Source organism: Coregonus clupeaformis, chromosome 27 (assembly GCF_020615455.1).
Source record: "Coregonus clupeaformis isolate EN_2021a chromosome 27, ASM2061545v1, whole genome shotgun sequence".
NCBI lineage: Eukaryota > Metazoa > Chordata > Actinopteri > Salmoniformes > Salmonidae > Coregonus > Coregonus clupeaformis.
In genome coordinates this window covers 17,243,788-17,257,471 of record NC_059218.1, presented here as the reverse complement: position 1 = coordinate 17,257,471, position 13,684 = coordinate 17,243,788, and the positions used below count along the sequence as shown (strand labels likewise).

At 43.6% G+C, this 13,684-nt stretch overlaps 1 pseudogene; it reads left to right on the top strand.

Moving 5' to 3' along the window:
* Positions 1-11,920: 11,920 nt before the first annotated feature.
* Positions 11,921-13,684, top strand: LOC121542196 (annotated as a pseudogene).

Here is a 13,684-nt window from a genome sequence, read left to right as displayed (position 1 = left end):
AACAACAACAACAAAAGTGTTAAGTAAAATTTTTTAAATAGAAAATAATTAAAGCAGCAGTAAAATAAAATAACAGTAGGGAGGCTATATACAGAGGGTACCGGTACAGAGTCAATGTGCGGGTGCACCGGTTAGTCGAGGTAATTGAGGTAATATGTACGTGGGTAGAGTTAAAGTGACTATGCATAGATAATAAACAGAGAAAGGCACAGTAGCAGGCAAATCTGGCTGTATTTTCACTTCTGATACTGAGATGCGCTGTCTGTTGTGGATCATCATTCTTCCGAGTCATTCTATAATAATGTGGCCACATACAGTGGGGAGAACAAGTATTTGATACACTGCCGATTTTGCAGGTTTTCCTACTTACAAATCATGTCAAATGTAAATTAAATGTAGAGGTCTGTAATCAGAGAACATATCATAGGTACACTTCAACTGTGAGAGACGGAATCTAAAACAAAAATCCAGAAAATCACATTGTATGATTTTTAAGTAATTAATTTGCATTTTATTGCATGACATAAGTATTTGATACATCAGAAAAGCAGAACTTAATATTTGGTACAGAAACCTTTGTTTGCAATTACAGAGATCATACGTTTCCTGTAGGTCTTGACCAGGTTTGCACACACTGCAGCAGGGATTTTGGCCCACTCCTCCATACAGACCTTCTCCAGATCCTTCAGGTTTCGGGGGCTGTCGCTGGGCAATACGGACTTTCAGCTCCCTCCAAAGATTTTCTATTGGGTTCAGGTCTGGAGACTGGCTAGGCCACTCCAGGACCTTGAGATGCTTCTTACGGAGCCACTCCTTAGTTGCCCTGGCTGTGTGTTTCGGGTCGTTGTCATGCTGGAAGACCCAGCCACGACCCATCTTCAATGCTCTTACTGAGGGAAGGAGGTTGTTGGCCAAGATCTCGCGATACATGGCCCCGTCCATCCTCCCCTCAATACGGTGCAGTCGTCCTGTCCCCTTTGCAGAAAAGCATCCCCAAATAATGATGTTTCCACCTCCATGCTTCACGGTTGGGATGGTGTTCTTGGGGTTGTACTCATCCTTCTTCTTCCTCCAAACACGGCGAGTGGAGTTTAGACCAAAAAGCTATATTTTTGTCTCATCAGACCACATGACCTTCTCCCATTCCTCCTCTGGATCATCCAGATGGTAAATGGCAAACTTCAGACGGGCCTGGACATGCGCTGGCTTGAGCAGGGGGACCTTGCGTGCGCTGCAGGATTTTAATCCATGACGGCGTAGTGTGTTACTAATGGTTTCCTTTGAGACTGTGGTCCCAGCTCTCTTCAGGTCATTGACCAGGTCCTGCCGTGTAGTTCTGGGCTGATCCCTCACCTTCCTCATGATCATTGATGCCCCACGAGGTGAGATCTTGCATGGAGCCCCAGACCGAGGGTGATTGACCGTCATCTTGAACTTCTTCCATTTTCTAATAATTGCGCCAACAGTTGTTGCCTTCTCACCAAGCTGTTTGCCTATTGTCCTGTAGCCCATCCCAGCCTTGTGCAGGTCTACAATTTTATCCCTGATGTCCTTACACAGCTCTCTGGTCTTGGCCATTATGGAGAGGTTGGAGTCTGTTTGATTGAGTGTGTAGACAGGTGTCTTTTATACAGGTAACGAGTTCAAACAGGTGCAGTTAATACAGGTAATGAGTGGAGAACAGGAGGGCTTCTTAAAGAAAAACTAACAGGTCTGTGAGAGCCGGAATTCTTACTGGTTGGTAGGTGATCAAATACTTATATCATGCAATAAAATGCAAATTAATTACTTAAAATTCATACAATGTGATTTTCTGGATTTTTGTTTTAGATTCCGTCTCTCACAGTTGAAGTGTACCTATGATAAAAAATTACAGACCTCTACATGCTTTGTAAGTAGGAAAACCTGCAAAATCGGCAGTGTATCAAATACTTGTTCTCCCCACTGTATGCTCCCAGCAGGCCCACTTATTCAGGAAAGCTTAACACATGCTCTGCCTCCTCTCCAAAATGAGCGGCTATTTCTTGCACACCTAGAAACTAATGTTTCAATATAGCCTAAATATTTTTCAGTTAACTTTTTAAAAGTATTAGCTTTTATATATGACAGTCACAACCGGTCACAGTCTTTTAATCAGATTAGACTACTTCAAAAGTCTCCTGTAGGCTACCTGCACACGTTCGTCCAAAATACATACAGTTGGAAGTTTACATACACCTTAGCCAAATACATTTAAACTCAGTGTTTCACAATTCCTGACATTTAATCCTAGTAAAAATTTCCCTGTCTTAGGTCATTTAGGATCACCACTTTATTTTAAGAATGTGAAATGTCAGAATAATAGTAGAGAGAATTATTTATTTCAGCTTTTATTTCTTTGATCACATTCCTAGTGGGTCAGAAGTTTACATACACTCAATTAGTATTTGGTAGCATTGCCTTTCAATTGTTTAACTTGGGTCAAACGTTTCGGGTAGCCTTCCACAAGCTTCCCACAATACGTTGGGTGGATTTTTGGCCCATTCCTCCTGACAGAGCTGGTGTAACTGAGTCAGGTTTGTAGGCCTCCTTGCTCGCACATGCTTTTTCAGTTCTGCCCACAACATTTCTATAGGATGATGTCAGGGCTTTGTGATGGCCACTCCAATACCTTGACTTTGTTGTCCTTAAGCCATTTTGCCACAACTTTGGAAGTATGCTTGGGGTCATTGTCCATTTGGAAGACCCATTTGCGACCAAGCTTTAACTTCCTGACTGATGTCTTGAGATGTTGCTTCAATATATCCACATCATTTTCCTTCCTCATGATTCCATCTATTTTGTGAAGTGCACCAGTCCCTCCTGTAGTAAAGCACCCCCACAGCATGATGCTTCCACCCCCGTGCTTCACGGTTGGGATGGTGTTCTTTGGCTTGCAAGCCTTCCCCCTTTTCCTCCAAACATAACGATGGTCATTATGGCCAAACAGTTCTATTTTTGTTTCATCAGACCAGAGGACATTTCTCCAAAAAGTAAGATCTTTGTCCCCTTGTGCAGTTGCAAACCGTGGTCTGGCTTTCTTATGGCGGTTTTGGAGCAGTGACTTCTTCCTTGTTGAGCGGCCTTTTAGGTTATGTCAATATAGGACTCGTTTTGCTGTGGATATAGATAATTTTGTACCTGTTTCCTCCAGCATCTTCACAAGGTCCTTTGCTGTTGTTCTGGGATTGATTTGCACTTTTCGCACCAAAGTACGTTCATCTCTAGGAGACAAAACACGCCTCCTTCCTGAGCGGTATGACGGCTGCGTGGTCCCATGGTGTTTATACTTGCGCACTATTGTTTGTACAGATTAATGTGGTACCTTGGAAATTGCTCCCAAGGATGAACCAAACTGATGGAGGTCTACAATTTTGTTTCTGAGGTCTTGGCTGCTTTCTTTTGATTTTCCCATGATGTCAAGCAAATAGGCACTGAGTTTGAAGGTAGGCCTTGAAATACATCCACAGGTACACCTCCAATTGACTCAAATGACGTCAATTAGCCTATCAGAAGCTTCTAGAGCCATGACATCATTTTCTGGAATTTTCCAAACTGTTTAAAGGCACAGTCAACTTAGTGTATGTAAACTTCTGACCCACTGGAATTGTGATACAGTGAATTATAAGTGAAATAATCTGTCAGTAAACAATTGTTGGAAAAATTACTTGTCATGCACAAAGTAGATGTCCTACCCGACTTTTCAACCACTGTGGAGTGGTTGAAAAACTAGTTTTAATGGCCAACCTAAGTGTATGTAAACGTCCGACTTCAACTGTAGCCGTGGGAAGATGTTTAATTTTTTTCTAACAAGTAATACTTTTTTTTCTCAAAACAGTATTGTCAAAATGTATTGACACTCCTGTTTTCAATACCTTTCAATACCTCACCTTGCGAGGATAATGGCACTGAGCCTTTTTCTAAAATGTTTTATGTGTTGGAGAATGCATTGGGAGGGATCTTAGACCATTCCTCCATACAGAATCCTTCCAGATCCTTGATATTCTTCGTCCGCGCTTATGGACTGCCCTATTCAATTCAAACCACATAATTTCAATGGGTTTCAAGTCAGGAGACTGAGATGGACATTGCAAAATTAGATTTTGTGGCCAATTAGCCCTTTCTTTGTGTATTTAATGTGTGCTTGGGGTTATTGTCTTGCTGGATGATCCACTTGCGGCTAAGTTTCAGCCTCCTGGCAGAGGCAACCAGGTTTTTGGCTAAAATATCCTGGTACTGGGTAAAGTTTATTTAAGCAATAGGGCCCGAGGGGTGTGGTATATGGCCAATTTACCATGGCTAAGGGCTGTTCTTACGCACGACGCAACGCGGAGTGCCTGGATACAGCCTTTAGCCGTGGTATATTGGCCATGTACCACAAACCCCAGAGGTGCCTTATTGCTATTATAAACTGGTTACCAATGTAATTAGAGCAGTACAAATAAATGTTTTGTCATACCTGTGGTATACGGTCTGATATACCACGGCTGTCAGCCAATCAGCATTCAGGGCTCGAACCACCCAGTTTATAAAATGCTGTTGACCTTAACAAGGGCCCCAGGACCAGTAGAAGTAAAATAGCCCCATAACATCAAAGACTGTGATCCAAAATGCCCAGTTTTAATCAGTATTTGTTTATTTTTCAACGCATCATCTTGTAATTATATGCTTATTTAAACTCACAAGATGCAAGAAAAGTTTCCACAATGAATAATCAATCAATGAATCAGAATATAAATTGGGCAAAATTAGCTGTAGGACCCAATATTGCCTCAGGGTGACACTATTGTCCAGTTTTGTGCTCTAAGGAAGATGAAGATTCCCCTGACAACGCTGAGCTAAGGTCGGTTTAGGTTATTCAAATCAATTTATCTTTCTCTTTCTCTCTCAGTCATGTCCAGAAGAAGTGTGAGGCTTCTTACTTACCGGAAGGTACTATAACCAGTCCTCCGATGACGAGTCCTCCGATGACGAGTCCTACTCATGCATCTCCTACAGAGCCCAGCGAAGAGGTGAGTGTGTGTGTGTGTGTGTCAATGATTTATATATACACCACAGGAAGTTGGTGGCATCTTAATTGGGGAGGACAGGCTCATAGTAATGGCTGGAATGGAATACATGGTATGGTCATCGAACTCACCAAACACATGGTTTCCATGTGGTTGATACCATTCCATTCACTTCATTTCAGCCATTATTATGAGCCGTCCTCCCCTCATCTACCTCAAACTCCAGTGTGTGTGTGTATGTCATGACATCTACCCCAACCCCATTTTATTTATTTATTAGTGTAGCATATATTTTTCCTCTAATTAAATTTGGCAGAATTTGTGTGGTTTTATAATTTTTCTAATACCAAAGCCCCAAAATATGCTAATTCCACTTTATCCGCTGAGTCAGCCAGGTGGGTGATTTTCACTCAGACTCGCTACTGTTAATAATACAGATTATTCATTCATTTGTCATTTACATGTGGCTTTATGTGGTTGGCTGTCTTTTCAGAGTTAGTGAATGGAAGGTGACGTGTCTGTCAGGGTCTTTCAGCGGTGGCGGAACAGTTTCCTCTGCATCATAGCCATGGAGCCAACAAAGGACTGATTTAGTCATGCACAAGAAGCTGTAGATGAGATGACACAAAAAAAAGCACAGAACACTGCCTGCCTGCCTGCCTGTCTGTCTGTCTGTCTGTCTGTCCATCCATCCATCCATCCATATAGCACTATACCAGTGAAGCCTTGCTTGTTATTGTCATGAGATGTCCTTGAAAACCCCTAATTCTTCACGATGACTGACCATACCCACATGTGTCCAGGAAACATTGAGGCTCTATTACCAAAGGTAGCCTACACATGCATGAGCACACACACACATTACGGGCTTGAGTGTGTCCGGTAGAACTCAATCTCCTCGCAGACTGTTGTCATGGAAACATCATTGATGAAATGCACAAACACATCTCTTTTAGCCTGTATACTTCACCCCTCTACAGTCATTTCACCTCTCCACTGGCCCTGCTTAATTCTAGGGCTGTAAATAGAAAGAGTAGTTTGGCCGTTCTGCTTTCAAACAAAAAACATGATGAAGCTCTCTCAGGTGACAGCATATCAATCACAGGAGGTTGGTGGCACCTTAATTGGGGAGGACGGGCTCGTGGTAATGGCTGGAGCGGAATTGGTGAAATGGTATCAAATACAGTACATCAAACACATGGTTTCCATGTGTTTGATGCCATTCCATTTGCGCCTTTCTGTCCATTATTATGAGCCGTCCTCCCCTCAGCAGCCTCCACTGATATCAATCCATAACAGACATGTTTAATGAGATGGACTTACAGGACAGAAGTGAAGTGCCCCTCTGAAGGTCTCTCTCCTGATGAGTGCAGCTGTTTAATGCAGACCAGCCAGGATAACACTGTAATGGTGGTAGTGCAATAGAACATGGACAGAATGCATTTTATTTGAGTCTGAATTTATCATTGTTTATATCTACAGCTGGTAGATGCCACAATTATTCACTATTTTTCTTTCTCCCTCTATTTCTCATCTCCTCCCTTTCCTCATCACATCAATCTCTCTCTCTTTCACCCTCTCTCTCCCCCTCTCACTTTCTCCCTCCTGAGCTGCTCGCAGACAAGCGATTGATTGCTTCCCAGAACCTGACTAACGTCACAGCTGTGTTACTCTCTCTCACACACACGCACACACACTCACTCAACCACTTACACACACTCGCACAGAGAGAGACAGAGAAAGAAAGAGGCACACACATCCTCCTTAACTATCTTCTCTTGCTTTCCCAGGTACACAGTCATACACACAGCACTGTCATCCTCTCAAAAACCGGGATATTTCTTGCAAGATTTCTACAGTGTGCATGAAGTGTCAAGGAGCAGATTGCTGCTGCCGATAGATTGGTAAGTAACAATAACATGTCATGAGCACAATGTTAGTGGTTGCATTTCCTGTTCCGAATGATTCAGGCAATTGTTTTTGAGTCACACACATTAATTACAATCTCGATGATGACTTGAGATGAAAGAATCCAGCAAAGCTTCCCATTGAGTTGCCCTTGTGATGTAAATCTAGTTTTGTCCTTGGATAACCACAGTACAATTACGTTTATATATTTACAGCTGTAAACGGTAACTGCATACAGTGTAAAACAATTACTGCTGTATGGTAGTGACACATCAGCCTGAATTCACCTGGTAGAGAATGTAGTGAATCCCTAGCCTGGGTGGTGATCTGCATGTTGTTGCCAATTTATTGTTGTGTTGCGCCAATCATGGCAACTACAAAGCAGTAGGCTATAGCAGAAAATACTGGCATCCAGGCTAGTGAGGGATTCTCTCTGTGGCTCTGAATGCTATGCCTTTTGAGTTTGGTTAGGGAGAGCAGCATGAGTGGGCTCTAGGGCCCTCTTTACTACACACACACACACACACACACACACATTTGCATACATACGTACATACAACACACACTGGCTGGCTCCTCACATATACAGATGCACACACACGCACATATACACACAAACTGTTTGGTGCGCTCTTCTAACATTAGAGATGGCCTCTTCACTCTGGAGTGGATCTTCCCACTGAATCCCCTACGGAGGGGTGGAGCATGACATTATCCTGCTGACAGGGCAGGTAGTCACACACACACACACACACATACACATGGATGGGCGGTAGACACTCACAGGCTTGCAAGCACACACACACACAGGCCAACAGGGCTGGGGTCAATTTGAATTGAAGGCAGTCAATTTCGGAAGTAAACTTAAATAACCATTCAAAATTTGAAAAAAATGCATCTATTTTCAATGACTTCTCAATAAACTGAGGAGTAGAAGCTATTTATTTCAAAAGTTTATACATTTTAGAATTCTAAATTAAAATCACTTCCTGAATTGACTGCCTTCAATTGGAATTGACCCCAGCCCTGCAGGCCAAGGAGTCACTGGAACACTCACGTAGCTGCTTAACTCCTCCATGGAAACTGGAGCACTGCTAATTGCAGCATGTGTTATAGAAATACATACAGTGTACTGAACAGCATGTTCTATTGAAACATATTGCTGTTCAACTCTAGTAAGAACATAGTGCACTCCAATACATTTTTATAGAAAGTTAGCAAAAATAGATCTTGCTACCATGGAAAGGTAAATACATGTCAATTTGTGGAAAGATCACCCTGATTAACTCTTTAGTATTATCCCAGTTTACCTATTTGCTTATGGTCTTGCCTACGCCTAGCGAACAGTTTTTTTAAATATATGAGAAAAAAATATTCCATTTTATTTGGAACGGCTAGCCAGACAAAATTAAACGGGCCTATTTATATACTAAATATGAATTCGGAGGACAGAAATTATTAAATATTAAATCATTAGACCTATCACTAAAAGCTTCAGTCATACAAAAGTTATACTTAAATCCGAACTGGTTCTCTAGCAAATTAGTAAGATTGTCTCACCCAATGTTCAAGAATGGCCTTTTTCCCTTTATTCAGATTACAACCTCTCACTTTCAGTTATTTGAAAAGGAAATAATCTCCCAAATATCACTATTTCTAAAACAAGCCATAGAAATTTGGTTGCAATTTCAATTTAATCCTCCAGAAACGACAGAACAAATAATGCAACAAATATTGTGGTTGAACTCAAATATACTAATTGATAAGAAAATTGTATAATCTTCGTAAATTATATCATAGGTAGGACTGGTGGAGTTATGTCGCACATGCAGCTAACAAAAACATATGGAAATGTCTGCTCTACCCAAAATTACAACCAAATAATTGCAGCATTACCGCAAAAATGGAAGAGGAAAGTGGAGGGGGAAGAAAGTGAGGAACTTGTCTGTCGGCCCTGCATTAAAGAACATAACTGGTTAAAGAAAATTGTGATGAATAAAAAAGTATACCAGTTTCATTTAAGGACCAAAGGATTGACAGCCGTCCCATATAGATTGCAAAATAGTTGGGAAGAGATATTTGACGTACCGATTCCATTTGTTTTGGTTTTTGGTTTTTGGACACAGGTCCAGGAATGGCTAAAGGATTGCAATATTTACCTGGAGCTAACACTGCAGATAGCACTACTGGGTGATCTGAAAAGTCATAGTCAATCGATCAATAATATAATAATACTTTTAGCAAAAATGATTATTTTCAATTTACAATCTGTAGAAACAATGACAATAGAAGGGTTCAGAACTTTTGTAAAACATCACAGTACAGAGAGGTTGAGGGTAGAGGAAGTTCATGAGTAAAAACAAACAAAATAGAATTATTGTAAAATTGACTGTGTCCATAAAATGTATATAGTATGTATAAACTGGAAGTAGAGGCCTAAGCATTGTTGTTCACTAGTTTACTCCAATTAGGGAAGGGGTGGTGGGGTTGGAAAGTAATAAAGGGAAATTAATTTTTTTAATGGATATGTATGTATATGTATTTATATGTATGTATGTATGTAAATATGTGTGTGTATATATATATATATATATATATATATATATATATGCGAGAGAGAAAAACATGGGGGATTGGAAGTGATGCAGACAATTACATTGATGGAAGTTACAATCTATCTGCAATATTAAAGCTGATCTACCCCCTAAAAATAAAAAATAAAAATAATAAAAAAATACATAGTGCACAGAACAATGCGGTAAAACAACGTTGTCTGATTTGAACACCCACAAACACTATTTGCTAATATTAAGAAGAACAGATGAAAGTCATCAGCAGCCATCACCCTTCTCAGTGGAGAAATATAACATAATTATGTCAATACTTAACTGCATATATTTCTGCGACGATTTCAACTTGCTCTTGGAAAGCTGTGACAATGATCATTTTACAAAGATGTAAAGGCTGTGTGACTTTTTTGTGGTTTGCTTGTTAAATGTTTTATTAGAATAAATAAAATAAATGGATTCCCTTTTTTCAGGAGGAAGCATTACATAACAAAACAGGGGAAGTTAGACATGTTTGTTTTGGTTGAATGTTGCTTTAGGCCCTGAGACATCAATTCTGCTGGATAGCGTTACATACACTGACTGTAGAAAACATTAGAAACACCTTCTTAATATTGAGTTGCAACATTTTTTGCCCTCAGAACAGCCTCAATTCATTGGTTCGTGGACTACAGGGTGTCGAAAGCTTTCCACAGGCATGCTGGCACATTTTGAATCCAATGCTTCCCACGGTTGTCAAGTTGGCTGGATGTCCTTTTGGTGGTGGTCGATTCTTGATACACACAGGAAACTGTTGAGCGTGAAAAAACCCAGCAGCATTGCAGTTCTTGACACACTCAAACTGGTGTGCCTGGCACCTGCTACCATACCCCGTTCAAAGGCACTTAAATATTTTGTCTTGTCCATTGACCCTCTGAATGGCACACATAAACAATCCATGGCTCAATTGTCTCAAGGCATAAAAATCCTTCTTTAACCTGTCTCCTCCCCTTAATCTACACTGAAACGGAAAGAGCAGGTATTCCTAATGTTTTGTACCCTCAGTGTATATACAAGGACAGAGAGATGTGAGTGAATCACATCTCTGTGTGCCCAGAAATGAGACAAAGGTGCCTTCCACTCCTCTCCTCTCCTGTGTGCCTGAGTCTCCTTCATAATGTTTGTCATCCATTCTGCACTGGAAATAGTGATTACCACTTCTCTATGGCCTGCACAGACTCATGGCCAGAGAGAGAGAGAAGTAATGACAAGAGACACACACATATTTTTTTATGTCAATATCATAAAAAATCATTAAAATTAGCCATCCCCTCATCATCCTCTCATTCTAGCCAAACTTAAATTGTATTTTTTATAAAAACACGGAATAATGTACTTATTTATTTTCAGTTCCAATGAAGGTTATCCCACAATGCACCATGTTTCCTCCCTCTAGAAACATGTCTGCCATCCCTCAGACCCTCAGAAAAGGCAAGGATGAGTAGCACAATGGCCTATAGAAACCAGCTGCGTCTGGCTGAGGCTGGAGAGGACAGGCGCAGAGCTGAATAGGCTCTCCATGAAAAGGAGCTGTCGCTTCAAAGGATTCTATCTGCCCAGGTTGGCAGACAATTAGCCCAAGGCCTCTGCATCTTATCCATCTGGGGTTTTTAACTGTTCTGACATGAGCAGCTAATACATTAGGAGGTTTTGGATTGTAGTTAAAGACTTAAATGATTTGGATACATAACCATATAAACAGCCCAATGGGCACAGATGTAATTTCAACGTCTAGTTTTGATTAGTTTTTGTTGAGTGGTCAACTAATGTGAATTTAATGTGAAATCAACAAAAAATGTAATTGTATTTAAGTTAAAAGTTTAAAAGACTTTTCACAAATCCAATCAGTTTTCAACGTTGATTCAACGTCATCACATTTAATTATTTTGTTGAAATGACGTGGAAACAACGTTGATTCAGCCAGTTTCTGCCCAGTGAGAGACCACTGATTACATGTTGCACTCATAACCCTGTCTACTTATTGTTTGGTATGTTTTCCATTGCAGTTAATGCTGACTGGATCTGCTGCCTTCATGTAATGACATTATCTGCCCTTTTCTCCCACCTCACTTAATGACCAATCAACCAAAATACCTAAATCAGTTGAATCATGGCTGTTGCACCCAAAACTGGCCCTCCTGTAGCTCAGTTGGTAGAGCATGGCGCCTGCAACGCCAGGGTTGTGGGTTCGATTCCCACGGGGGGCCAGTATGAAAAATGTATGCACTCACTAACTATAAGTCGCTCTGGATAAGAGCGTCTGCTAAATGACTAAAATGAAAAAACCAAGGGTTGGTGATGTAAACTCTAATGAAACCAAACCGACCATTCCTTCTCTCTCATCTCCACAGACCCCTGCCTGTCTGAGTGCCTGAGATCATGGAGGGGGACGAGGGTGTGACAGGGGACCCTCCCGAGCCCGGGAACCCCCTCCTCCAGGCCGTGTTCCTCCGCCGCCTGCGCCTCACACGTCTCCTCTTGGAGGGCGGGGCCTACATTAACGAGAGCGACAGGCGTGGCCAGACAGCCCTGATGGTGGCCTGTAAGACGCGGTACGCCGACCGGCAGAGCGCCAGCCGCACCCGCATGGTCCAGTACCTGCTGGAGAGCGGAGCCGACCCCAACATCCAGGACAAGGCGGGCCACTCAGCCCTGATGCATGCCTGCCTGGAGAGGGCTGGGGCCGGGGTGGTGTCCCTGCTCCTGGCCAGTGGAGCGGACCCGGGCCTGGAGGACCATTCTGGGAGCTCAGCGCTGGTCCACGCGGTCACGGCCGGCGACAAGGAGGCTCTGAAGGTGCTGCTGGACACCTGCAAGGCCCGAGGGAAGGAGGTGATAATCATTACCACCAACACACTCCCTTGTGGGACGTCCAGGACCAAACAGTACCTCAACGTGCCCCCTCTCACCCCCCTCGACCAGGCGGGTGGGCTGCACTCGACGGTGGCTCCTCCCTGCGCCTCACCCTCTGAGATCCAGCTACTCACCTCCCCTCACTGCACCTCCTCCTCCTCTCGTCCTCCTCAGCAAGTCTTTAACTTTAAGGAGGACCAGTGTTCTGGGTGTCAGACCGGGAGCTCCCAGCCTGATACCCAGTCACATGCTCCCGTTCTGGAGCAAAGCAGAGTGGAAAGGCTGCTGCAGCCCCTCCAGAGGCTGAACTCAGAGCCCTGGCTGAGGATTCCTGCCTCTCTACTGGCACTGCATCCTGACGCTGCTCCCTCGTCCTCAGATGACCTCACAGATATCAACCCAGAGGAAGAACTCTCCCTCATGACCAGCAGGTTGGGCTGGAACAACTACGACAACAGCGCCCCCATCTGGTACAATTGTAGTACTGACCTGGATAACAACACTGCTAATGTTATTAGCTTTAGCAAGTCTGAGGGGAGGTTGAATGAGGAAGAGTTAGGAGAAAGGGGTCAGAGAGAGGAGGAAAAGGGGCTGTTGGTGCGTAAATTGTCCTTTGCCGGCCTCTCTTCGCCCCACTCTGCCTCCAACCCAAACCTCCAATCATACAGCATCGGCACAGGCCAGGGTTCCCCTTTCCCATCTTTCTCCACTGGTACCAGAGTCCCTGGCTGCCCCCTCCCCCTTCCTGTGTCCAGCCTGCGCAGCATCATCCACAGACGCCACCTGGGTGCCGACCACTACAACTCTGACCCCCAGCTGGCTGTGCCTACCGGGGGCTTCCCCGAGGAGGGCCGAACCCCGCTGGAGAGCAGGAGACAGGCCACTTCCCGCTCCTCCACCCTGCTGAGCTCCAGAGAATCACTAGTGGCCCCAAGCCTGACCAATAGAGCCCTCTCTGGGCTGGAGCGTCGGGGCTCAGGGGCCCTCCTCCAGGGCCACATCTCCCAGACCCGCCCAGGGTGCCTGCCGCCCCTGAACTCCCACCACCACACCCCCATCCCTCACATCGTTGGAGGGGCCAACCCCTGCCCCAGCTCCTGTGTCCTGGGCAGCAGCCCCAGCAGTAGGGCCATCTGTGGGGCAGTAGCAGGCCTGAGGCCCCTCCTCCCCTCTGCTCCCTCCGGCATCCCCAGAGACCTGAGGACCACAAGGATGCTGCTGAGGAGACACTCCATGCAGACAGAGCAGATCGAGTAGCTGAGAGACTTTGATGGGATGTTTGGCCACTGA